General features: G+C 43.5%; 1 protein-coding gene across 6 annotated transcripts in view; it reads right to left on the reverse strand.

Annotated features, from left to right (window-relative positions):
• The window catches only part of CAMKK1 (calcium/calmodulin dependent protein kinase kinase 1), a 484,479-nt gene that overhangs the window by 377,177 nt on the left and 81,463 nt on the right, over positions 1-25,839 (reverse strand). Inside the window, exon 1 of one of the 6 annotated variants that reach the window (XM_063953689.1) lies at positions 22,228-22,298. The exons of the other annotated variants lie outside the window; for them this stretch is intronic. The gene's annotated coding sequence lies outside the window, so the exon portion shown is untranslated. Of the gene's footprint in view, positions 1-22,227; positions 22,299-25,839 lie in introns of those variants that run through there. 6 annotated transcript variants of the gene reach the window in all.

Below are 25,839 nucleotides of genomic sequence, written 5' to 3' on the forward strand. Positions count from 1 at the left end.
CAGCTTCTGCTGATTAAAATGATATGCGGCATGCCTATATTCTGTATGTGACTGCGGTTGTATCTGCATACGAAATGCTACGTTACAGTGTATTCCTGGAAATCCCTGTAAGGTAGCATTTCAGCCACAGTTGCACACAGAATATGCATGCTGCATATAATTTTAATTGGCAGAAGCCGTTTGTGCATCCTAGCCACATAGTAATGCAAATAAGATGAATTTTCTTCAAAAAAAGGCACCCAATGTTAGCAGAGCTGCCAGCTGACTTATGCCCGTCATCTCCTGCTGCATGGCGTATTGAGGAAAGATGTATGAGGACACATCTATATCCAAACAGAGGCCACAGTGTTAGTGGCCATATGAGTGCTGTGTGCGGGTGGGTTGGTTGTGCAGTAGTGTTTGGCATGTGTGTAAAGGGCATTGGGGGTAATTCCAAGTTGATCGCAGCAGGAAATTTTTTAGCAGTTGGGCAAAACCATGTGCACTGCAGGGGAGGCAGATATAACATGTGCAGAGAGAGTTAGATTTTGGTGAGTTATATTGTTTCTGTGCAGGGTAAATACTGGCTGCTTTATTTTACACTGCAAATTAGATTGCAGATTGAACACACCCCACCCAAATCTAACTCTCTCTGCACATGTTCTATCTGCCTCCCCTGCAGTGCACATGGTTTTGCCCAACTGCTAAAAAATTTCCTGCTGCGATCAACTTGGAATTACCCCCATTATATGCATCATGTATGCATTAAAAATGTGCAGCATATGTGTAACGGGCACTAAGTGTGTCATTATGTGTATAAGGGCATTAATAATGTGTGGCATATGTGTAACAGGCACTAAGTGTGTCATTATGTGTACAAGGGCATTAATAATGTGCGCCATATGTGTAAGGGGGATGTAGTTATGGGACAATACCTCCCCCTACATTCTGCCTCCTCACAATCCCAACGTTCAGCATGCTGACTAACAGGGACTATGTCCACTCGCGGGTGTCCACGATACCTATAGAGTGGTAATAGAACCTGGGATGAATGCAGGTCACCACAGACCCCGCAGCGCGGCGAGTGCGAGTCCGCAAGGCGCTTGTTGCGCTTCCCCCCGGCATTCCGCTGCCGGGATCCCGCTGGCAGTCTCCTGACCTCCAGTCACGCATACCACACCAGTGTAAGGGACATTATGGGTATAAGGGCATTGATAAAGGTCGGCATAATGTGTAAATCACATTATGTTTATAAGGACATTAATAAATGTGTGTCATATGTGTAAGTGGCATTATTGTGTGGTATTATGTTTATAAATGCATTACTACTGTGTGGCAGTGTGTGTATAAGGTGCTCTACTGTGTGGCTTAATGTATAGAAAGGGCACTACTGTGTGGTCTAATATGAATAAAGATCAATATGGTGTGGTGTAATGTGAATATGGAGCAATTCAGTGTGATGTAATGTGAATAAGGGGCACTACTTAAGGAGTAACGTATATAAGGTAAAGTGGTACTACTGTGTGATGTAACGTAAATAAGGGACGCTATCACATGATATAATGTGTATAAAGTTGCACTACTGTGTGGCTAACTTTGAATTGGGGATACTATTGTATGGCCATGCCCCTTCCCAGCAAGAACATGCCCCTTTTTGGTCTATGCGCCGAATGTGTGCACTGTTCCTATTTAAAATATAGGGGGTAGGAGCACCAAAATGAGGACTGCTATGGATGAGGGGTGATGGTGCTGGGAAAGGGGTGCAGGGTCAGAGGCGGAACTAGCGGCGGTGCTAGGGGGCACCAGCCAAAATCTTGCCTAGGGCATCATATTGGTTAGGGACGGCTCTGAGCCTATGCCATTGCTCTATCCCTCTTCATGAATAAAGGAACAAGGCTCCTTATGCCATTGCTCCATCCCACTTAATGAATAAAGGAATCAGGGAAGAGCCTATCAGTCTAATTTGATCCCCAAAATCAATCACTTACCAAAAACGAAGTCAAAGAAAGCACTGTGCATCCTGCATCTCTGACCAGGTCCCCGCCACTGTATAAACACCCCACTTTCTGGCACATTCGGCTTCAGCTTGCCACGATGGGGTGGGGGTTCCTGCGATGAGGAGGGGGTCGGAGATGCCGCGATGGGGGGGGAAGGGGGCATATGAAGCCTTGTGGAGAGAGGCCGAGAAGATAAAAAGGAAGCTGATGAAGGAGGGATTCAGGGGAGGAAGCCAATGAGAGATGTGGGGAACATAGGAAGCAGGAGATATAAGCTGGTTCTTATAAAAACAAGTTTGGGGAGGGAACGCATAGAAGCTAACCTTTGAAGGTAGTGATGGAGCAAGCAGAGTGCTGGGAAGGCAGGTCCTGGAGGAGCGCCCTTGTTTGAACTGCGGGTGGGAGGTCAGTGAGGTGTAGTGGGTGGGGTCATACTCAGGCGCACAATATATTCTCGCTGGTATTTGGTCCCTACAAGGCTGCATTTCATAGTGTTCATTCTAGGAGTTGGGTATGCGTGACCGCTGGTCACCATACTGACGCCGGAATCCCAGCTTGCAGATGGCCGGTGGGGGTGAGTGGAAAGAAGCCCCTCGCGGTAGTTATATTTCCACTCTATGGGCGTTGTGGACACCCACGAGTGGGAATAGTCCCCGTTAGCCGGCATGCCGACTGTTGGGACTGTAAGGGGGCAGGATTCCAGCGTCTGTATTGTGACCAGCGGTCTCATGATCGCCGGTCACTTAACTGCTTCCCCATTCTAGCATTCTGCACCTTTCAAAACCAGTGCAGTTTCTCTTTCCTGCCTGGTGTGTCGCTCTATGCCAGGCATTCCCAACCACGGTCCTCAAGGCACACTAACAGTGCAGGTTTTAGTGATATCCAGGCTTCAGCACAGGTGTCTTAATTAGTAGCTCAGTTATTTTGATTTAACCATCTGTGCTGCAGCCTGGATATAACTAAAACCTGCACTGTTGGTGTGCCTTGAGGACCGTGGTTGGAAATGCCTGCTCTATGCTCTGGGGCATTTCAGCACATTTTGGTCTGTATCTCAGCACTGATATTGGTATATGGGCATTTCCCTAAGTAGAATGTCCAAAGTTACAAACCCTCAAATCCACTACATGTTCTGCTTTGCAAACCATTTCACAGGGTCTCCAAACCATGCAATAAACTTTCAGACACAGAAGCAACTTACCATGCAATCTCTTCTTGCTATTACTATTAGAATATTATATACAGTATTGCCTCTATGGAGTACATCACAGCTCTCCTCCATGACAGTTATCGCATATGATGAAGTCTGGGAACCTTGGTTTACACAATCGTCCCATGCCTGGAGTGATATAACTGGATTTCATTTTGGACATAACCAACATGCTATTCATACCTGTAGAACAGAATTCTTATTTGCCTCTGTTTTATACTATAAATAATCTGAGACTTGCTGTTGCCTTCAACCCGCCTACTGAGCCATCAGCTGTGTTTAGGGAGTGCCATCAGTGACTTAACAATTAAAGGTCACCCATCATCGGTGGTGCCATCCGTGGTTATCATCAAAGCCGAACCATCAACAGTTTGCATCTACTGATGGGGAGCACCAGGCCATGGGCCAATCAGGTCCAGGATGGGGCTTAGTAGTTTAGTTAAGCAGTGATTATATATATATATATATATATATATATATATATATATATATATATATGTATATATACACACACACATACATACACACACACACACACACACATCTCCCCAATTCCCTTCCTTACTCCACTTACCAGTCCTAGACTGATACACAAAGATCAAACAAATGTTGCAAATAACCTTTCCCTCACATTCAGTACTATATAATTAGTCAACTATAGTATTGAATGGGGTGTAGTATGTTATGCCGGCGGTCGGGCTCCCGGCGGCCAGCATACCAGCGCCGGAATCCCGACCGCCGGCATACCTAAAGCTGGGCGAGCGCAAATGAGCCCCACGCTATCTATTCTCCCTCCAGGGAGGTCGTGGACCCCCAAGAGGGAGAAAAGCTGTCAGTATGCCGGCGGTCGGGATTCCGGCGCCAGTATGCTGGTCGTCGGGAGCCCGTCCGCCAGTAAACTGAAGACCACCCTATTGAATGTGCACATGTATTTAACTATAGTTCCAAATAACTATATTTTATCAGTACTATATTGATAAAAATGTGTTACTCAATTTACCGCATTTAGTGAGCTTTTGAAATCCTGTGTTTGAAAGATGTAAGCTTCTAATCCATCTGGTTCTCATGGGATCCATCTGGACTCAAGACAAAAAAATAATGGGGTAAACATAATAGCCTGTGAATTTCGGGCCTCGTGAGATCCCGTCGAGTCTGGACAATGTTTTAAAGGGACAATCATTTATGCAAGAAGTGAATGCTTATCCCTTATGTTATTATGCGAGACAATATTCTGCCTGGACCCTGCAGTAGGACGAAGAACGTCTTGTTTTAAAGACTGTTTAATAACTGTGGGGCAGGCTGCCAATGCCCTCATCCAGAGGCGGGGTACAAATGATCAGGAAGAACTTTTTAATTAGAACATATTGGTGGGTAACTATTACAGCATTCTATTCTGAGTAATCAGCAATTGCTCTGCTCATCTTATTCCTCACCTTCTACACCCATCCCTACCTCATGTAACAAGCTGCAGAAGTGTATAACAAGACACGTGTCTGGCAGTGCACTCAGTCTAATCAGTAGAGCATAGAGAATTTAAGTACGTGGATCCTATTAGCAGACGAAAATGAGTAGAGAAGGTATAATGTGTAACAGAAAATGTAAGCAAAATGGAAGATAAGCCTGTGAATGTAAGCCAACCAAGAGAACATAAATCCAAGCAGAAACATTCAGATGCATGTCTGGCTTTGCAAATGTAGAACCCTGTGCAATATTTCTTGCAAGGCACTACTATACCACTGGGAATGAGTGCCGATGGCTACAGTCTTTAATCACTGAACAAGCCCTCTTTTGACATCCTCCATCGGCCCTAAAGCAGGGCCGACGGGGGGATGTCGCTAGTGATTACACTCTGCAGAATGTAGCACGTCACTTGTTCCCCCACCCCATCTGACCTAGCATCAGTGTGTATGCACTTACCGCATGCCAGGTCATTTCGGCGCGGATGTCGGGCTGGGTACACATCGCTAAGTGTGTACCCAGCATTACTCTGAGGAAAATCAGTCACGCTTCAGCTCTAAGTAATGCTGTGCCACTGACAAAACCTATTCCTGTTCCTTCTTTACAATCTGTGGTCAATTCCAACAGAGACTGTGATAATAGTGTTTCAAAGAAGGTTTTACTGTATCCCTAGTCAGGAATGTAACTATTCTGCAGCTGCACAGTGCCTCTTATTCTAATTAAGCAAAAATGATGTCTAGATGGGAGCAGCTGAAAGAACAATACTCATGGTTGAGCCAACTAAGGGTTAAGGGCCATAGAACTGCAGGAAGTAATTGAGTGACAATTTTTTCATGGTGCAGTCATCAGGTACGTAATAGGAGAGTTGAAAAAGTATTATTAAATTGAAATAATTGAACGTAAAACAGTTGTAGTTACTCTACAACCCAGTAGCTCTCAGTGGCGTCTGCCAACAGGTTAAATTATATTTGTATTTCTCCTTCAGGGCAACTTGGTTAAAAGAGAAACGGACTGAAATCCAGTATGTAATGGGCCCTACACACTGAAAGATACCACTGAAAGATATGAACGATCTCGTTCATTAATGAACAAGATATCCTTCATATCTTTCAGTGTGTAGGCACCAACGATGAATGATGCGTTGCCCCGCGCTCGATCATTGGTGCCGGCCCATTCATACCTGCAAGCCAATGTGGACAACATCGCCCATATTAGCATGCAGGGCTATAGGGCCGGGTGACGGTGGGAGTGAAGAAACTCCCCCCAGCCACCAAGTTGTCCGTATCGGCCGTCGGACAGCTCGGCGGCCAGTTAGGTAATGTGTAGGGCCCTTTACATTATGTGCTGGTTCAGTAAAGACCGGTTTTCAGCTGTCACTAAACAGAAAATGCAAATAGGGTTATTTAGTAATTGAGGGAGTTGATCTGTGATCATGTTTGGGGAGGGAAAAAAAAAATCCCAAAAACAAACATAGGTCTGCCAAGCTTGGGTAATACACTAATTAAGTATGTAAATTTCCTCAAGAATTCAGAAACTTTGCAACAATAGTCAAATGTAATGAAAAATCGAAAGGCAAGAAAGCTGGAACAGGCATGAACCATTTGAGTATTTTCTATATTAAAGCTACAAGTGCGATGAGGTACTAGATAATTAACCAAGTCCTTTTAAAATCAAGATAACATTTTACACTATTAAAAACATGGTTAGAAATTATAACAGTATTCATTTTTGTGGTAAGAAGATGATCTTCTTTATAAGATGATCTTTAGATCACCATGCTCAAAGTAATGTGATATTTGTGTAGTGGTTTTCAGCCCCATAGGGTAGTGAGGCACTTTTGTGCAAATTCAGGATTCAGCCGGATGGGCGAGGGCTGTGAGATGTGATGCCATTGCTAGCGTTTAACATTGTAGAATTGGCAATTCACTACCTTCGCCCCCCAACTGAATTCCCCCCTAATTGCTTAAAAATAAAAGACATCTTCAAAATGTAAACTTCAGTATTAACAGACTACGGAGGAAGAGATCTAAGCATTTTTTTAAATTACAAACTAAAAGGGGCATCTGTGGAAACATACTGCTGTGTTATATATCATATGAAAACCCATAAAAAGAGATTTAAAATGAGACCTTGCCCAACTCTAGTTAAATTAGGTGAGCTGCAAGAGCAATTTATAAAAAAAAAGTAAATAGCATATCTTTTGTGAAAAAATTGCAGCTTTAAAAAGGCATATAACTTCAAACCGTTGAACATAGCCTAAAATTTGGGGGTTTTCTTTATACCCATAGCAGCATTTATTATACCAAATTTCATCCGCTGAGCCAGGTGAAAAAAATCTCAGATAATTTATGGCTTTTGGATAGCCTCTGGAGATCAATTAGCATGTGATAATCTACCACGGTTTATTGAATTTCACCCTATAACTTGAGTCTGGTTTTGAAGGATTCTAGGGGAAGCCTCTCAAACTGTGCAAGATAGCGATTTCCAGAGAGTCACATCCAGTGGGCTGCGAACAAACGATGAGAGATTCTAGGTACTAATTCCATTTTACACTCGGAATCCATTTATCTAAGATTACATACCAGCACAGAATTATGTTATGGTAAACAGACATGAGGGTGAGTTTTTGCTAAACCGGGGCAAATGCAGGATTTCTGAATGGAGGTTTCCAAATGTTTGACTTTTGAGCAATTGTTGCCAGTCCATAAAGGATGCAGAATTACCATGTAAAAAGCTACAGCAGAGGTTCCCAAACACAATACTCAAGGCACCCTAACTGTCCAAGTATATCCATGGCTCAGCAGAGATGGTTAAATAAAATTGACTGAGGTACTAATTAAGTCACCTGTGGGCAAGCATGGATATACTTAAAGCCTGGCTCGTAGGGGTGCCTTGTAGACCATGTTTGGGAACCTCTGAACTATAATCTGCCCCAAAGTGCAGTTTTTGTAACACAGTAATTCAGACATTCAGAACCAATGATCACGGTAAGCCACCTACCAGATTTTCTCTCTGGTGCAATGGTTGATCAACGCACAGCAGATTTGGTAGGAAAATCGTATTCGGTATGAATTACCAGCGGTCAGGAGGCAGACGCCAAAATACAGAGAGCAGGAATCCCGGCAGAAATCTCGCTGCGCTCGCCACGCTTCGGGCCCGGCGGTGAGCTTCCCACACAACACTATTATATTCCCCTTTGGGTGATGGTGTGGACCACCGCCTGCGTGGGAATACTGGGCTTCTGTCGGGACTGCCTGCATGGGAATACTTGGAATTTCCCTGGCAGTCGGGATTCCGGTGTCTGCATCCTGACAGCAAGTATATTAACCGCATCCCGGAAAATCTACTGCTACTGGGCACATGCAGCAGCTCCATTCCATCCTCTATATTGTATGAAGTGGCCATTGCCCAGTCTGTGGGGAAGGGGGTGTTACCGGGCAACTGGAAACCCCCATTTGCCTATATAAAAACAACATTTACAAAAGGATCACAGATTTGTGCCAATTATTTTGGCTGCAGGATGTATGCTAGTAATTGAAGAAGCACTAGAATTTGTGGACCCCAAGGCATAAATTAACCATACTGTATGACACTTTTCAAAGTTGCCTGTGTTTACAGAAGCTGGCTTTAACTACTTATCTAGCATGGTCACATCAGATGCTGCCTTATCTGATCTGGAGGCACACGATGTGACCAGTCAGATACACAGTGCGTTCAGCTGCAGGGAAGAGAAACTTCCTACAGCTGCAGCTCTCTGGTCCCTTGCTTCTCTGCACCCTCCCCTAGTTTTTGCCATGCTGACGATCGCTGCTGACCGGTAAGCACAACAGGACCTCCCACCCAGAAGCTGCGGACATTAACAACTCCACCCCCCCCCCCCCCAGTATGTACCTGGTGGCTGCGTGACTAGAAAAATGAAAGCCGCAATGTTCCAATGGTGCCGATTTGTTGGGTTCCTATTTTGTATAAAATAATTTTGGATAAATTTAAATTAGAGATGTGCACCGGAAATTTTTTGGGTTTTGTGTTTTGCTTTTGGATTCGGTTCCGCGGCCGTGTTTTGGATTCGGACGCGTTTTGCCAAAACCTCCCTGAAAATTTTTTGTCGGATTCGGGTGTGTTTTGGATTCGGGTATTTTTTTTACAAAAAAACCTCAAAAACAGCTTAAATCATAGAATTTGGGGGTCATTTTGATCCCATAGTATTATTAACCTCAATAACCATAATTTACACTCATTTTCAGTCTATTCTGAACACCTCACAATATTATTTTTAGTCCTAAAATTTGCACCGAGGTCGCTGGATGGCTAAGCTAAGCGACCCAAGTGGCCGACACAAACACCTGGCCCATCTAGGAGTGGCACTGCAGTTTTCTAGCGAGAGGATGAGTGCTTCCATCCTCATGTGAAGCTGAACCACTAGCCATGAACATAGGCCAGGGCCTCAGCCGTTCCTTGCCACTCCGTGTCGTAAATGGCATATTGGCAAGTTTACGCTTCTCATCAGACGCTTTCAATTTTGATTTTTGGGTCATTTTTTTTACTGAACTTTTGTTTTTTGGATTTTACATGCTCTCTACTATGACATTGGGCATCGGCCTTGGCAGACGACGTTGATGGCATTTCATCGTCTCGGCCATGACTAGTGGCAGCAGCTTCAGCACGAGGTGGAAGTGGATCTTGATCTTTCCCTATTTTAACCTACACATTTTTTGTTCTCCATTTTTTAATGTGTGGAATTATATGCCAGTATCAATAGCAATGGCCTACTACTATACATACTGCGCACCACTGAAATGCACCACTGGTATGGATGGATAGTATACTTGACGACACAGAGGTAGGTAGAGCAGTGGCCTTCCGTACCGTACTGCAATATATACTAGTGGTCACTGTCAGCAAACTGCAAAACTAAAATGCACCACAGGTATAGAATCTAGATGGATAGTATACTTGACGACACAGAGGTAGGTAGAGCAGTGGCCTTCCGTACCGTACTGCTATATATACTGGTGGTCACTGTCAGCAAAACTCTGCACTGTACTCCTCCTATATAATATACTGGTGGTCCCCAGTACCCACAATAAAGCAGTGTGAGCACAGATATATGCAGCACACTGAGCACAGATATGGAGCGTTTTTCAGGCAGACAACGTATACTGGTGGTCACTGGTCAGCAAAACTCTGCACTGTACTCCTCCTATATAATACTGCTGGTACCCAGTCCCCACAATAAAGCAGTGGGAGCACAGATATATGCAGCACACTGAGCACAGATACGGAGCGTTTTTCAGGCAGAGAACGGATAAAACTGGTGGTCACTGATCAGCAAAACTCTGCACTGTACTCATCCTATATAATACAGCTGCTCCCCACAATTAAGCAATAAGCACAAACGGAGAGGACGCCAGCCACGTCCTCTCCCTAACATTTCCAATGCACGAGTGAAAATGGCGGCGACGCGCAGCTCCTTATATAGAATCCGAATCTCGCGAGAACCCGACAGCGGGATGATGACGTTCGGGCGCGCTCGGATTAACCGAGCCATACGGGAGAATCCGAGTATGCCTCGGACCCGTGTAAAATGGGTGAAGTTCGGGGGGGGGTTCGGTTTCCGAGGAACCGAACCTGCTCATCACTAGTTTAAATACATGTTCATCTAATTCACTCATAAAAATAAAAAAAATGTCAGTTAAGTGGTTAAATAGGCAATAATGTAATATACAAATCAAGCATGTTTTATATTTAATATTAATGCACCTTTAAATTGTAAGTTTTTTGTTATTGTAAGTTTTTTGTTATTACCCAGTCTTCTTTTATTATTGTTTACTCCCAATTGTACAGCTGGCACTATGGGCCTTATTCAGCAAGGGCCGCTAATGCGATGCCATCGCTTTATGCCCTTTTTAGGCCCAGTACGCATGCACAGGTCCCAGTCTGTGCTTGCGTGGGCTGGACAATGTGATTGCAGCGCATTTATGCGAACGCCGCTGCTGATAAGAGAAGCAGAGGTGTTCACGGGGCGGTGACACCATGTTTGGGAGGGGTGATGCGGCATTGTGGGGGAGGGGTGTCCGAAACGGGTGCAGATTTGGGGCAGCCATGTAAAGTCACAAGCGGCCGCTGCGATGGGACTCATGTGGAGGTAGGGGGCTTCCCTTGTTTAGCTATGCGATTGCAATTGAATTGCAATCGCATGCTGAGCGGCCTTTCCCTGTGCTGGGAGGCCCCAGCATTCGATCGCAAGCAGTTGCAGTTTTGCTATTTTATCAAAACTACAATTAAAGCTGAATAGGGTCCTATATAAGTAATCGTCTATATACTGTATATATAAAAATGGACGTATGTGTGTATGTTCCAGCATAAATCTGGAATGCCTGGAGCAATTTACACAGATGCACACGTGGCGGGGCAGAGGCACACACGGGTAGGGGCAGAGGCACCCTTTAGTGTCAAAGCAAGGAGACGTAGGGCTTTTTGACATAGTCAGCCTGCAAATCTAACATATTTAACATACAGCGGGCGAAGCTTGGCCTGATGTCCCAGCATTTATAGCACTGAGCAGGGCAGCATCAGAGGTGGGACGGGGCAGAGAAGGAGGCGGATTATTCTCCTCAGCACCAGCATTTTGACAGCATCAATCCGGGGAAGCCCAGAGGTGCAGCCTGACAAAGATTGGCATTATTCTTTTAATTCCGTAGCAAAGCACGGGAATTCAGCTAGTTGTTAATAAATAAATACATTTTAAAAAAATAATCAACCAAAAATTGCCAAACATACTGAAAATTTTGAAAGCACTGCATAGTACATTTAACCCCAAGAGTGTTATTACAAATGTAGTATTTTTAATTATTATTATTATTATATTTTTTATATATTTTTTTAATATGAGAAGGGTTGAGGTCTACAAAATTAGGATGCTGGATAATTATAATGTGACAAATTAGCAAAATGACAGGCATATTAATGGGATCATTTTCATAATTATGTAGCCAAGTGATGATGTGCTTTAAAAAACCCTAGCTCCAAATGAAGTATTAGAACATGCCCAAGCAAGAAAAGAATGGCATTAGTAGATGTACTGTAATACATGTAGTATTGGTTTGTTATAGGACACAAAGTTGAATGCTTTAAGAGCAGCTGTCTTTCCTTCTGAAAACATGAAGTACTACACTATGCTTGTCAGCAGTGCTAATCATATCGGCAAAGCCTCTTTTCATCTGCACACCTAGGTGACCGCTGCACTAGGATTAGCTGTTGCCGCATTTAGTACAGTAAAGACTTTATCTTCATTGTGTTTAGTGGATGATTGTGAAGACATTCCTTCCGTGCAAGAATTTGTGTACTAGTCTACAACTCTCTCCCCTTCCAAATCTAGCATGCAGTCTCAGGCTGTGACTGTCTGTTGAAATGTTAATGGTTCATGTCATGTTTATCAAGGCTGGCATACTGGTCCTGCATTCCAGGGATGCTTTGCTCCTGTAGAACGAGAGCAATAAAATGTAACATTTTGCTCATCTAACTATTTTAAAAGGTGCAGTAATAGACAGTGTTGCCAAAATTACTACCTATGTTAAATGTACATTGATCCCCTTTATGTTTGCTTGATATAAGCCTTTAGCAATACGCTGAGATGAAGAGGGGAATTTAATTGATGAAAGTGATAAACGGAGACCCTTACTGACTAAATAAAAATCAGAAGTCTGGTTATAAAGACTACCTATAGAGTATTGCAGACCTTATGTCATTTCATGACATTCAAGTAATATTATTAAAAAAAGAGAATCTTACAAATCATTGGTAAGTACGACAAATCGGCATATATAGTAATTACACAAAACAATGCAACAGACTTATGGTAATTACTGATAACACTTATAATCAGCCTATGAGGACACAAAATTCTAAATACTGACATAACAGCAAACTAGAGCCAGCTTTGCAATTACTATCTGGTCTTTACCATCTCACAACAGAAACCATCGGCTAAATGCAATAGCCTCTGAGTTCCGAAGGTATGGAAAAAGTAGCATAACATTTCAAACATGTCAAGTAATACACAGAAAACAGATCTTTGGTCACCATTTTTGGATAAATATATCAGTACCCCTATGTGGATATTATGCTCTTAATAATTCTACTCATTTACTTCCCTAACACAAGCTTGAGCAAGCTTTTATTCTGCAGTGGACAACGACCCCAAACATACAGCCAATGTCATTAAGAACTATCTTCAACGTAAAGAAGAACAAGTACAGTAGTACTGAAAGTGATGATATGGCCCCCGGAGAGCCCTGACCTCTACACCGTCAAGTCTGTGTGGGATTACATGGAGAGACAGAAGGATTTGAGCAAGCCTACATCCACAGAAGATCTGGTTAGTTCTCCAAGATGTTTGGAACCACCTCCCTGCAGAGTTCCTTAAAAAAATGTGTGCAGGTGTACCTAGAAGAACTGATGCTGTTTTGAAGGCAAGGGTGGTCATGAAAGCATTCTTACTTTGCAGCATTTTTTCCACACCTGCCTAAAACTTTTGCACAGTACTATATATGGGGGACTCTTCTTTCAAAAGACGTGTCCATTTACTAGTTATTGTCTGGTGATCACAATAATGGAAACAGTACACAAAATAAATTTTTCAACAGATGGGAAGGATCTAAGGATCTCTCCCTCATTTCATGCAGTAGGATTTGTGTTCTAAAAAATGGTAGGCCTTGCTGGGCTACTATATTATACTTACACATTACACATAGCAGTAGTTTAAATTGATGGGAAAAAAAATTGTAAAAAAAATAAATGAATATAAAAAAATGCCTAACCATTTTAAAGAGTAGATTTTTTTGGTGCAAACCTACATGAGAAGCCTTCTGTTTGCTATTTTGGAAAGATGGATTAATGTCAGAACAAGAACCACAAAGTTGTGTATAAAAGAAATAGTAATGTTTGCTTTTTATTCACTTTAAAAATGAAACCAACATTTTTTTTTTGCCCACTTTGGTAAAATTCTATGTGATGTGTTAGACTGAGCAAAAACACTAGTGGTATTTCTGAAAATATAATTTGGGTAGGCACTGCGGAAAAATAAAAATGTTTTATTGATGTTGCAATGTGATAAGCACTAACGTTGAAAAATGCACAGGGGTGCAAAAATCCTAAATAGCAAAAGGGTTAATGCACAACACCTACACGTTTCAGCAATGCCCATTTCTGCACATACAATATGCTAGACGTGCCCGCTCAGGTCAGCATTAATGAGGGCTTTCTGGAAGTAAATATTTCATCTTTCTGTCTAGATGTGTTTTTTCCTTGGGAAGACCATGAAGTAAAGAGATTTTACTGTGCAAACTGATTTAGCACAATAAACCATTTTGGCCTCGGAACTTACTTGCATGTTTTTCCTTTATTGTATTCTTAGACTACTTAACACTTTTCAATTATTTTACAATTTCCAGTACCCTGAAAAATAAAATGTGGGGTTTTTGCTAAAACTAAGTGTTTTGGAAATCTATTTTCACATGATTTCTACCAGATTCAACTATAATATAAGCAATACATTTTAACGATTGCATTTTACAATATGAATACATAGCATTATATTGACTGAAATCTATTACAATTTAGCAATGTATCATTTACATTTCAATGTATGTGACCAGTTATATAGGCAGAGATTGCCTAATTTAGTTAAAATGTGCTTTTGACCTACGTCACTAATTATAACCCATAATGCTATTATTTTGACAATCTATTAATATGAAAAACGGTTTATACAATGACAGATAAATAATAGGGCAAAACAGATGGTTCCCACCAACTAATTGGTCCACTGCATCTAATTTGTGGAATAACGCAGGGTGCTATTTAGAGAGCTGCATGTGTCCGCTGTTTAGAACCTAAGAAAATCAGACATAACTTGCACATTCCTTTGAGAAAGTCACGTGATCGTGACGAAACGTGTTAGGCTTCTCCCACTATACTCTGATCGCTGACCCGTTCATATCGGCACTGCTCCAATTTACTACAGACTGCTCCGGCTAGTGCTTCTCATTCAGCGCCTCCATTCTGCTGCCAGCGGCTGTCACCGCTTAAGGACACTCCAGCCTCAGCGAGAGGACTTGCCCTGTTACACCTGGGAGACCTGGCCAGCGCTGATGCACGGCGCGCACAGCTACTCTGTTAGCAGCCCTATTGACGGCACCGGACGGCATACCTTCTCCGCATGTGAGCGGGCGCATTAAAGGATTTCTACCAGCCCCCTGGAGATTTCAGGAAGAAGCCTTTTGACATAAAGATACCTCTCACCACACGGGAACAGCCCTCATTAGAGCAATTTGCTCAAATTATCTTTCCTTATTAACTCACAGAGAGGGCTATAGTGGACTACACCGGGGACGCTCGGTGTTAATAGCCCAGGAGAGGTAACTATACAATTTCAGTGAGCAGCCATATGAATGTTACATTTTCTTAACATTATTACTAACCACAAATTTACCTTGTGGATATTGCCATTTGTTGCTTGACATATATGGTCCTTTCAGAGTGTGTGTGTATATATATATATATATATATATATATATATATATATATATATATATATATATATATATATATATATATATATATATATATATATATATATATATATACACGTATAACCTTGCTATATATTGTGTTTAAATTTCTATTGGTGTATTAATATTTTAATAAAAAAATGTATTTATTTATTTATTATTGTGTTTGTCAGCTCTCCAACAACACGGCACTTTAACAACATTATAAGTGCAGCCAATCTTTTTTCTTCTTTCTTGGCAACTTTTAAAGCACATACACAGTGTTTTTTTGGCAGCGCTCATGATGTTGTTTTAAAACAATCTGATATTAGGCGCTTATAGCATATCTGTTGTAGCTTTAGATAACTTGCACAGTGCAGTGTTTTGCCGGCCTAAACTACTTTCATAAACTAAATTGCGGTACAAATTCTAATTCCTCTAACACTTTGGACTTTGAAGTATTAGTGGCACAGACTCTAACATGCTACTTACTTATACTGTGGTCTCCACAAACATTAACCCAGTGGATAGTTACTATCTAGATAATAGTTATTTATTGCCATTCACAAGCACATGGCTCCTTGTAGTGTGTACACAGAACACAAAGTATAAACCAATCATCAAGCAGGAGAAAACCAGATAATCCATATCACATGTAAAGTACGGACCATGTGTTCATTATCAGACACTTCCACACTCTCCATCCAGTAATGCAACATATGCAATTTTACATTGCTCTGCTCTGAAACACAGATTACAGTAAGTGGATGCCACAGTTAAATACTCTCAGGCCAAAAACAGGAACAGAAATTTCTCAAATTCAAAGAGAATAAAATTACAAAACCAAGATTATACTGATAAAAACTGCAAAAAAGATGCACATTTTTGAATTGCTTAATTACCCTGAAATACAAGAAAAAAAAAACCCCCCACACAACAGAACTTTTGAGCAATAGGGTTACAACAACGGACAGGGCCTGATTAAAGGTTCTGCACTCCCTACGATAGTGCACACATAACATCTCCCCCCCAAAAAATAAATAAATAAAATACACACAACCTTTATTTGCCCAGACAAAAAACTCTGTGGTACAATGTTTACAAGGTAAGAGGTTTCAGCAGCAAGTTGCATGGTAACATTGGCCCAGTAATCTGGCATTCACTTTAAAAACTGCAGGTCTTTCCCCTCAACACCCCTCCAAGGCGGTTGAATAACAAGCTCTGTGTCCACCAACAACATGGGCCCTCATTCCGAGTTGATCACTCGCAAGGCGAATTTAGCAGAGTTGCTCACGCTAAGCCTACGCCTACTGGGAGTGTATCTTAGCTTCTTAAAATTGCGACCGATGTATTCGCAATATTGCGATTACAAACTACTTAGCAGTTTCAGAGTAGCTTCAGACTTACTCGGCATCTGCGATCAGTTCAGTGCTTGTTGTTCCTGTTTTGACGTCACAAACACACCCAGCGTTCGCCCAGACACTCCCCCGTTTCCCCGGCCACTCCTGCGTTTTTTCCGGAAACGGTAGCGTTTTTTCCCGCACGCCCATAAAACGGCCTGTTTCCGCCCAGTAACACCCATTTCCTGTCAATCACATTACGATCGCCGGAGCGATTAAAAAGCCGTGAGTAAAAATACTATCTCCATTGTAAAATTACTTGGCGCAGTCGCAGTGCGAATATTGCGCATGCGTACTAAGCGGAATTTCACTGCGATGCGATGAAAAATACCGAGCGAACGACTCGGAATGAGGGCCATGGTTTTAATTGGGTTTCCATTTTACTCCCCTGCTGTTTCCTCAGTGGTGACCTCCCCTGCCCCACTCCCAAGTCAGCCTAGTCGGGCACTGACAATGGATCGCTAAGACTGAGGAACACCTATTTATCTTATTAATCACAATAAAAGAAACAAAATGGGAAACCTTTGTAGGGAGTGTATTTACCACAACGCCCTGCACACTGGGAATGGTTTTTGGTATAGGCATGCACAGGCTGTGTGTAAGGGGTGTGTGACAAAACAAACACTCCCCCTTCCCATTCTTGGCCAATTAAGTGATGTGGCAGGGTTGGATTGGTACTCTGCAGACACCACTGCAACACAGTCTAACCACCAGTTACACTGCCGGGAATGGTGTCTGCCTATCCTAGTGCTCAGTGACTGCATATGTACAGGCTTGGGCTGCCTAAGGAGTATGCAGACGCATACACTGTGCATAAGCCTTTGGTTTACAGTAAACATAAATAATGATGGATTGATAATCTGACAATTTTGGAACCTGCGAGAAGAACCAGTTTGCACAAATGAACAAAGGATTGGAAGCAGTCATCCTACTATTTCCGCTTTTAAAAGGTTTTGGACCATCGCTGCTGCATGCTCTATCTTCATTAATGTACTGGGTTTTTATATTTTATTATGGTATTTATCTGTTCTTTTTTGAGACCGCTACAGTATATAAAAATCTGAAACCTGAAACATTTTGGATGCATTTTACAGTACAAAAAAAAAAAAAAGATAGAAATTGACAAACATTGGGTGGGATGTACTAAACCCTAAAATGTGATAAAACCCCCCCACAAAATTCAGTTTGCATGGATTTTATTACATTTTCCACATGTACAGCTTTGTCCCGGTGGGTAGCGCCATCTTTGGGTGGCGTTACCCAATAGAAGCCTATGGGCTTATATTGCAATTTCCCGAAGAGGGATCTAATAGGATCCCTCCCAGCACCCCCATGTGCATCACTTGCCGCATACGTAGAAGTGATCCCCGTGGCAAAACCTGTAAGTCCTAACGTGGATACGATTCTTAGTACATCCAGTCAATAGGGTGACATCCAATAAGCTGTGGTAATTTACCATGGCTAATTACCCTCCTGGGGATATTCAATTCAAGCTAGGTCCATAGAGAGAGAGAGAGAGAAAGAGAAAGAGAAAGAGAAAGAGAAAGAGAAAGAGAAAGAGAAAGAATATGTATGTATGTATGTATGTATGTATGTATGTATGTATGTATGTATGTATGTATGTATGTATGTATGTATGTATGTATGTATATATATATATATATATATATATATATATATATATATATATATATATATATATATATATATATATATATATATAAATATATAAATGTATCGATGGTGTCCGGCACTCCCGGTCCTGCTGGTGTAAATTGCCTGGGTGCCCTCCGTGCTGGTCTCAACATGCATTCAAAAAGATGACGGAGTCACTCCAGGTCTTTCAAATGGTAAAAGTGTATTTCAAATAAACATCACAAATTCCAACGTTTCGGGGCCCGTAGCCCCTTTGTCAAGGTGTGTGCAGTGCAATAAGGGAATGGCCTTACCTTTTAAAGGTCCGTGTCACCCACAGTGAGGAGGAGCTTCACCCGCGCCGTCGCCGCTGCCGGTAGCCGGGGGGCTTCCGGCGTCCCGTCGAATCCTCGTCACGCGGAGATGCCCGCCCACTTCCGGTGTACCGCAGTTGTGACGTAACGATTGGGTCTCGGCCTTGGTGTCCATGGCAACCCGTGCCGATTGCCATTGCGCATGCGCGCCGGGTTCTGCAGAAGTAAAAAGTGAAGGAACGGTAGTGTACAGCATCCTAGTGCTGCATATTAACTATAACAGTGTATATAAAATACAGATAAGTCAGGTACCTACTTAACATCCTAACTAGCAAGGCTCTATGTCCTATAATCATAAGGTCCTGTCAGGTTCTTAACTGCAAACCAAAGTTGTATTTCTCTTATAGATACTTCTTGTATAGCTAATGACTGGCTGTGTAGATGCGAGGGGCAAGGTGGACAGGGAAAGGGGGGTGGGGAGGAGGGGGGGGGGGAAGGAAGGGAGAGGAAGGTTGGGATGGACAGGTTAGTAAAAAGGGGGGGGGGGGAGGAAGGTGCACAGTGGGGAAAAGAAGTGAACGGGAAGGGGGTGGGGGGAGTTGGGAAGTTGAAGTAGGAAAGAAAAATTGATTACCTGCATGTCTAAAACGAGGGGTGGATCTCACACATATATTGAATTCTAACCTCTAGCCCTAATGTAGTACTACAGGGACAGAGACATAGAAACATACAGAGAGCAGAATAGGCCACCACCTCATGTCAACCATATAAGTCTGGGGGAAAGGGGTAAATGTCTCCCCGAAACAACTTGGGCTAACGAAATTATTTCTTTGTTAAGGAGTTCCACAGAATCTGTTCATTGAGTCCTTTGGGATAGATCGTTTCTAGCTTGAATATCCAGCGTGCTTCCAAATTCAGCAGCTTTCCATTTCTGTCCCCTCCTCTTAGACTCGGGGGGATGTGGTCTATAATCATGTACTTCAGCGCGCTGAGCTGGTGCTGCTTGTTCACGAAATGTTGGGCTACTGGTTGATCTGATTTTCCATTCCTGATGGCTGCCGCAATAGCCGATCTATGTAATGCCATCCTTTGTCTCAGTTCCCTGGGGGTCTTCCCCACATATCCTAGTCCACACGGACATGTAATAAGGTAAATTATGTGCGTTGTTGTACACGTTACAACATGTCGGATATTGAAGACTTGGTCACTGCTGGGATGTTTAAACTTTGATCCTGTTAGTAAGGATCTACATGTAGTGCATCCCAGACATTTATAGCACCCAGGTGCTTTTGTGAGGAAGTTCATCGGGGTGTTGGTCCCAAATCCTGTAATGTCTGAATGTACTATATGGTCTTTAATGTTCTTGCCTCTCGTGAAACAATTCATCGGTCTTTTTGATCTAAAGCATCTTAATTTGTTATCGGTCGCTACAATAGGCCAAAGGGCTTTAGTAGCTCTCTGAACTACCGGGCTGGAGGTGCTAAATTTACTAGTCCATGGTATAGTGTCCTTATTGTCCCTTGATGTCTTCCTCAGTAGTGTATCTCTTTCGAGATTCAGTACTTCCTGCTTTTGCTCCTGTAACTTGATTGGGTCATACCCCCGTTCTGTGAATCTATTCACGACTCTGTCTAGTTCTGTGTCCAGTGTACCATGGTCACTGGACACAGAACTAGACAGAGTCGTGAATAGATTCACAGAACGGGGGTATGACCCAATCAAGTTACAGGAGCAAAAGCAGGAAGTACTGAATCTCGAAAGAGATACACTACTGAGGAAGACATCAAGGGACAATAAGGACACTATACCATGGACTAGTAAATTTAGCACCTCCAGCCCGGTAGTTCAGAGAGCTACTAAAGCCCTTTGGCCTATTGTAGCGACCGATAACAAATTAAGATGCTTTAGATCAAAAAGACCGATGAATTGTTTCACGAGAGGCAAGAACATTAAAGACCATATAGTACATTCAGACATTACAGGATTTGGGACCAACACCCCGATGAACTTCCTCACAAAAGCACCTGGGTGCTATAAATGTCTGGGATGCACTACATGTAGATCCTTACTAACAGGATCAAAGTTTAAACATCCCAGCAGTGACCAAGTCTTCAATATCCGACATGTTGTAACGTGTACAACAACGCACATAATTTACCTTATTACATGTCCGTGTGGACTAGGATATGTGGGGGAGACCACCAGGGACCTGAGACAAAGGATGGCATTACATAGATCGGCTATTGCGGCAGCCATCAGGAATGGAAAATCAGATCAACCAGTAGCCCAACATTTCGTGAACAAGCAGCACCAGCTCAGCGCGCTGAAGTACATGATTATAGACCACATCCCCCCGAGTCCAAGAGGAGGGGACAGAAATGGAAAGCTGCTGAATTTGGAAGCACGCTGGATATTCAAGCTAGAAACGATCTATCCCAAAGGACTCAATGAACAGATTCTGTGGAACTCCTTAACAAAGAAATAATTTCGTTAGCCCAAGTTGTTTCGGGGAGACATTTACCCCTTTCCCCCACACTTATATGGTTGACATGAGGTGGTGGCCTATTCTGCTCTCTGTATGTTTCTATGTCTCTGTCCCTGTAGTACTACATTAGGGCTAGAGGTTAGAATTCAATATATGTGTGAGATCCACCCCTCGTTTTAGACATGCAGGTAATCAATTTTTCTTTCCCACTTCAACTTCCCAACTCCCCCCACCCCTTCCCGTTCACTTCTTTTCCCCACTGTGCACCTTCCTTCCCCCCCCCCTTTTTACTAACCTGTCCATCCCAACCTTCCTCTCCCTTCCTTCCCCCCCCCCCTCCTCCCCACCCCCCTTTCCCTGTCCACCTTGCCCCTCGCATCTACACAGCCAGTCATTAGCTATACAAGAAGTATCTATAAGAGAAATACAACTTTGGTTTGCAGTTAAGAACCTGACAGGACCTTATGATTATAGGACATAGAGCCTTGCTAGTTAGGATGTTAAGTAGGTACCTGACTTATCTGTATTTTATATACACTGTTATAGTTAATATGCAGCACTAGGACGCTGTACACTTCCGTTCCTTCACTTTTTACTTCTGCAGAACCCGGCGCGCATGCGCATTGGCAATCGGCACGGGTTGCCATGGACACCAAGGCCGAAACCCAATCGTTACGTCACAACTGCGGGACACCGGAAGTGGGCGGGCATCTCCGCGTGACAAGGATTCCACGGGACGCCGGAAGCCCCCCGGCTACCGGCAGCGGCGACGGCGCAGGTGAAGCTCCTCCTCACTGTGGGTGACACGGACCTTTAAAAGGTAAGGCCATTCCCTTATTGCACTGCACACACCTTGACAAAGGGGCTACGGGCCCCGAAACGTTGGAATTTGTGATGTTTATTTGAAATACACTTTTACCATTTGAAAGACCTGGAGTGACGCCATCATCTTTTTTGAATATATATATATATATATATATATATATATATATATATATATATACATACACACACACAAATATACACATATATACACATACACACACACATATATACATACATATATATATACATACACAGACAAAACATGCTGTGGGCGGCACACAAAAAAGAGACAGAGACCTTGTCTTGTGAGTCAGCGATTGAACGTCAGGTAAGCAACATTTTCCGTCAGGACAACCATTACCACATACAACACATACCTAAATACTCCCGAATGGACTGTCCATAGCGCTATTATCTTTGAAGGGCACCGGCTACTATATTGATGTTTACCTTTTCTTGAATGGAGTGCTGCTGACTGCTGCTGGATATAAATGGATAGATATAAATAGATATGCAGCAGTACGGATGATGTAATGGTTAGTATTTCTGCCTCACAGCACTGAAGTCATGTGTTCCATTCCCACTATGGCTGTAACTGTGTGTGGAGTTTGTATATTCTTCCTGTACTTGCGTGGGTTTCATCCGGGTACTTCAGTTTCCTCAAACAATCCGTAAATATACTGGTAGGTTAATTGGCTCCCAACAAAATAAAAATAATCCTAGAGTGTAAGTGTGCACATGTACACTGCTCAAAAAAATAAAGGGAACACTTAAACAACACAATGTAACTCCAAGTCAATCACACTTCTGTGAAATCAAACTGTCCACTTAGGAAGCAACACTGATTGACAATCAATAGATGCTGGATACTTCTACAGTATAAATAAGAATTTACTTACCGATAATTCTATTTCTCATAGTCCGTAGTGGATGCTGGGGACTCCGAAAGGACCATGGGGAATAGCGGCTCCGCAGGAGACTGGGCACAAAAGTAAAAGCTTTAAGACTACCTGGTGTGCACTGGCTCCTCCCCCTATGACCCTCCTCCAAGCCTCAGTTAGGATACTGTGCCCGGACGAGCATACACAATAAGGAAGGATTTTGAATCCCGGGTAAGACTCATACCAGCCACACCAATCACACCGTACAACTTGTGATCTGAACCCAGTTAACAGCATGATAACAGAGGAGCCTCTGAAAAGATGGCTCACAACAATAATAACCCGATTTTTTGTAACAATAACTATGTACAAGTATTGCAGACAATCCGCACTTGGGATGGGCGCCCAGCATCCACTACGGACTATGAGAAATAGAATTATCGGTAAGTAAATTATTATTTTCTCTGACGTCCTAGTGGATGCTGGGGACTCCGAAAGGACCATGGGGATTATACCAAAGCTCCCAAACGGGCGGGAGAGTGCGGATGACTCTGCAGCACCGAATGAGAGAACTCCAGGTCCTCCTCAGCCAGGGTATCAAATTTGTAGAATTTAGCAAACGTGTTTGCCCCTGACCAAGTAGCTGCTCGGCAAAGTTGTAAAGCCGAGACCCCTCGGGCAGCCGCCCAAGATGAGCCCACTTTCCGTGTGGAATGGGCTTTTACAGATTTTGGCTGTGGCAGGCCTGCCACAGAATGTGCAAGCTGAATTGTACTACAAATCCAACGAGCAATAGTCTGCTTAGAAGCAGGAGCACCCAGCTTGTTGGGTGCATACAGGATAAACAGCGAGTCAGATTTTCTGACTCCAGACGTCCTGGAAACATATTTTCAGGGCCCTGACTACGTCCAGCAACTTGGAATCCTCCAAGTCCCTAGTAGCAGCAGGCACCACAATAGGCTGGTTTAAGTGAAATGCTGAAACCACCTTAGGGAGAAATTGAGGACGAGTCCTCAATTCTGCCCTGTCCGTATGAAAAATTAGGTAAGGGCTTTTATAGGATAAAGCCGCCAATTCTGAGACACGCCTGGCTGAAGCCAGGGCTAACAGCATTACCACTTTCCATGTGAGATATTTTAAGTCCACAGTGGTGAGTGGTTCAAACCAATGTGATTTTAGGAACCCCAAAACTACATTGAGATCCCAAGGTGCCACTGGAGGCACAAAAGGAGGCTGTATATGCAGTACCCCCCTTGACAAACGTCTGGACTTCAGGAACTGAAGCTAGTTCTTTTTGGAAGAATATTGACAGGGCCGAAATTTGAACCTTAATGGACCCTAATTTTAGGCCCATAGACAGTCCTGTTTGCAGGAAATGCAGGAAACGACCCAGTTGAAATTCCTCTGTAGGGGCCTTCCCCTTCAGGAACCGGCATTCAACCGCCATGCCGTCAAACGCAGCCGCGGTAAGTCTTGGAACAGACATGGTCCCTGCTGGAGCAGGTCCTTTCTTAGGAGGTAGAGGCCACGGGTCTTCCGTGAGCATCTCTTGAAGTTCCGGGTACCAAGTCCTTCTTGGCCAATCCGGAGCCACGAGTATAGTCCTTACTCCTCTCCTTCTTATGATTCTCAGTACCTTGGGTATGAGAGGCAGAGGAGGGAACACATACACTGACTGGTACACCCACGGTGTTACCAGAGCGTCCACAGCTATTGCCTGAGGGTCCCTTGACCTGGCGCAATATCTGTCCAGTTTTTTGTTGAGGCGGGACGCCATCATGTCCACCTTTGGTTTTTCCCAACGGTTCACAATCATGTGGAAGACTTCTGGGTGAAGTCCCCACTCCCCCGGGTGGAGATCGTGTCTGCTGAGGAAGTCTGCTTCCCAGTTGTCCACTCCCGGAATGAACACTGCTGACCGTGCTATCACATGATTTTCCGCCCAGCGAAGAATCCTTGCAACTTCCGTCATTGCCCTCCTGCTTCTTGTGCCGCCCTGTCTGTTTACGTGGGCGACTGCCGTGATGTTGTCCGACTGGATCAGCACCGGCTGACCCTGAAGCAGAGGCCTTGCCTGACTTAGGGCATTGTAAATGGCCCTTAGTTCCAGGATATTTATGTGAAGTGACGTTTCCATGCTTGACCACAAGCCCTGGAAATTTCTTCCCTGTGTGACTGCTCCCCAGCCTCTCAGGCTGGCATCCGTGGTCACCAGGACCCAGTCCTGAATGCCGAATCTGCGGCCCTCTAGAAGATGAGCACTCTGCAACCACCACAGGAGAGACACCCTTGTCCTTGGAGACAGGGTTATCCGCTGATGCATTTGAAGATGCGATCCGGACCATTTGTCCAGCAGATCCCACTGAAAATTTCTTGCGTGGAATCTGCCGAATGGAATCGCTTCGTAAGAAGCCACCATTTTTCCCAGGACCCTTGTGCATTGATGCACTGACACTTGGCCTGGTTTTAGGAGGTTCCTGACTAGGTCGGATAACTCCCTGGCTTTCTCCTCCGGGAGAAACACCTTTTTCTGTACTGTGTCCAGAATCATCCCTAGGAACAGCAGACGTGTCGTCGGAATCAGCTGCGATTTTGGAATATTTAGAATCCATCCGTGCTGTCGTAGTACTACTTGAGATAGTGCTACTCCGACCTCTAACTGTCCTCTGGACCTTGCCCTTATCAGGAGATCGTCCAAGTAAGGGATAATTAAGACGCCTTTTCTTCGAAGAAGAATCATCATTTCGGCCATTACCTTGGTAAAGACCCGGGGTGCCGTGGACAATCCAAACGGCAGCGTCTGAAACTGATAGTGACAGTTCTGTACCACAAACCTGAGGTACCCTTGGTGAGAAGGGCAAATTGGGACATGGAGGTAAGCATCCTTGATGTCCAGAGACACCATATAGTCCCCTTCTTCCAGGTTCGCTATCACTGCTCTGAGTGATTCCATCTTGAATTTGAACCTTTGTATGTAAGTGTTCAAGGATTTCAGATTTAAAATAGGTCTCACCGAGCCGTCCGGCTTCGGTACCACAAACAGCGTGGAATAATACCCCTTTCCCTGTTGTAGGAGGGGTACCTTGATTATCACCTGCTGGGAATACA

Source organism: Pseudophryne corroboree, chromosome 2, assembly GCF_028390025.1.
Source record: "Pseudophryne corroboree isolate aPseCor3 chromosome 2, aPseCor3.hap2, whole genome shotgun sequence".
Classification (NCBI taxonomy): domain Eukaryota; kingdom Metazoa; phylum Chordata; class Amphibia; order Anura; family Myobatrachidae; genus Pseudophryne; species Pseudophryne corroboree.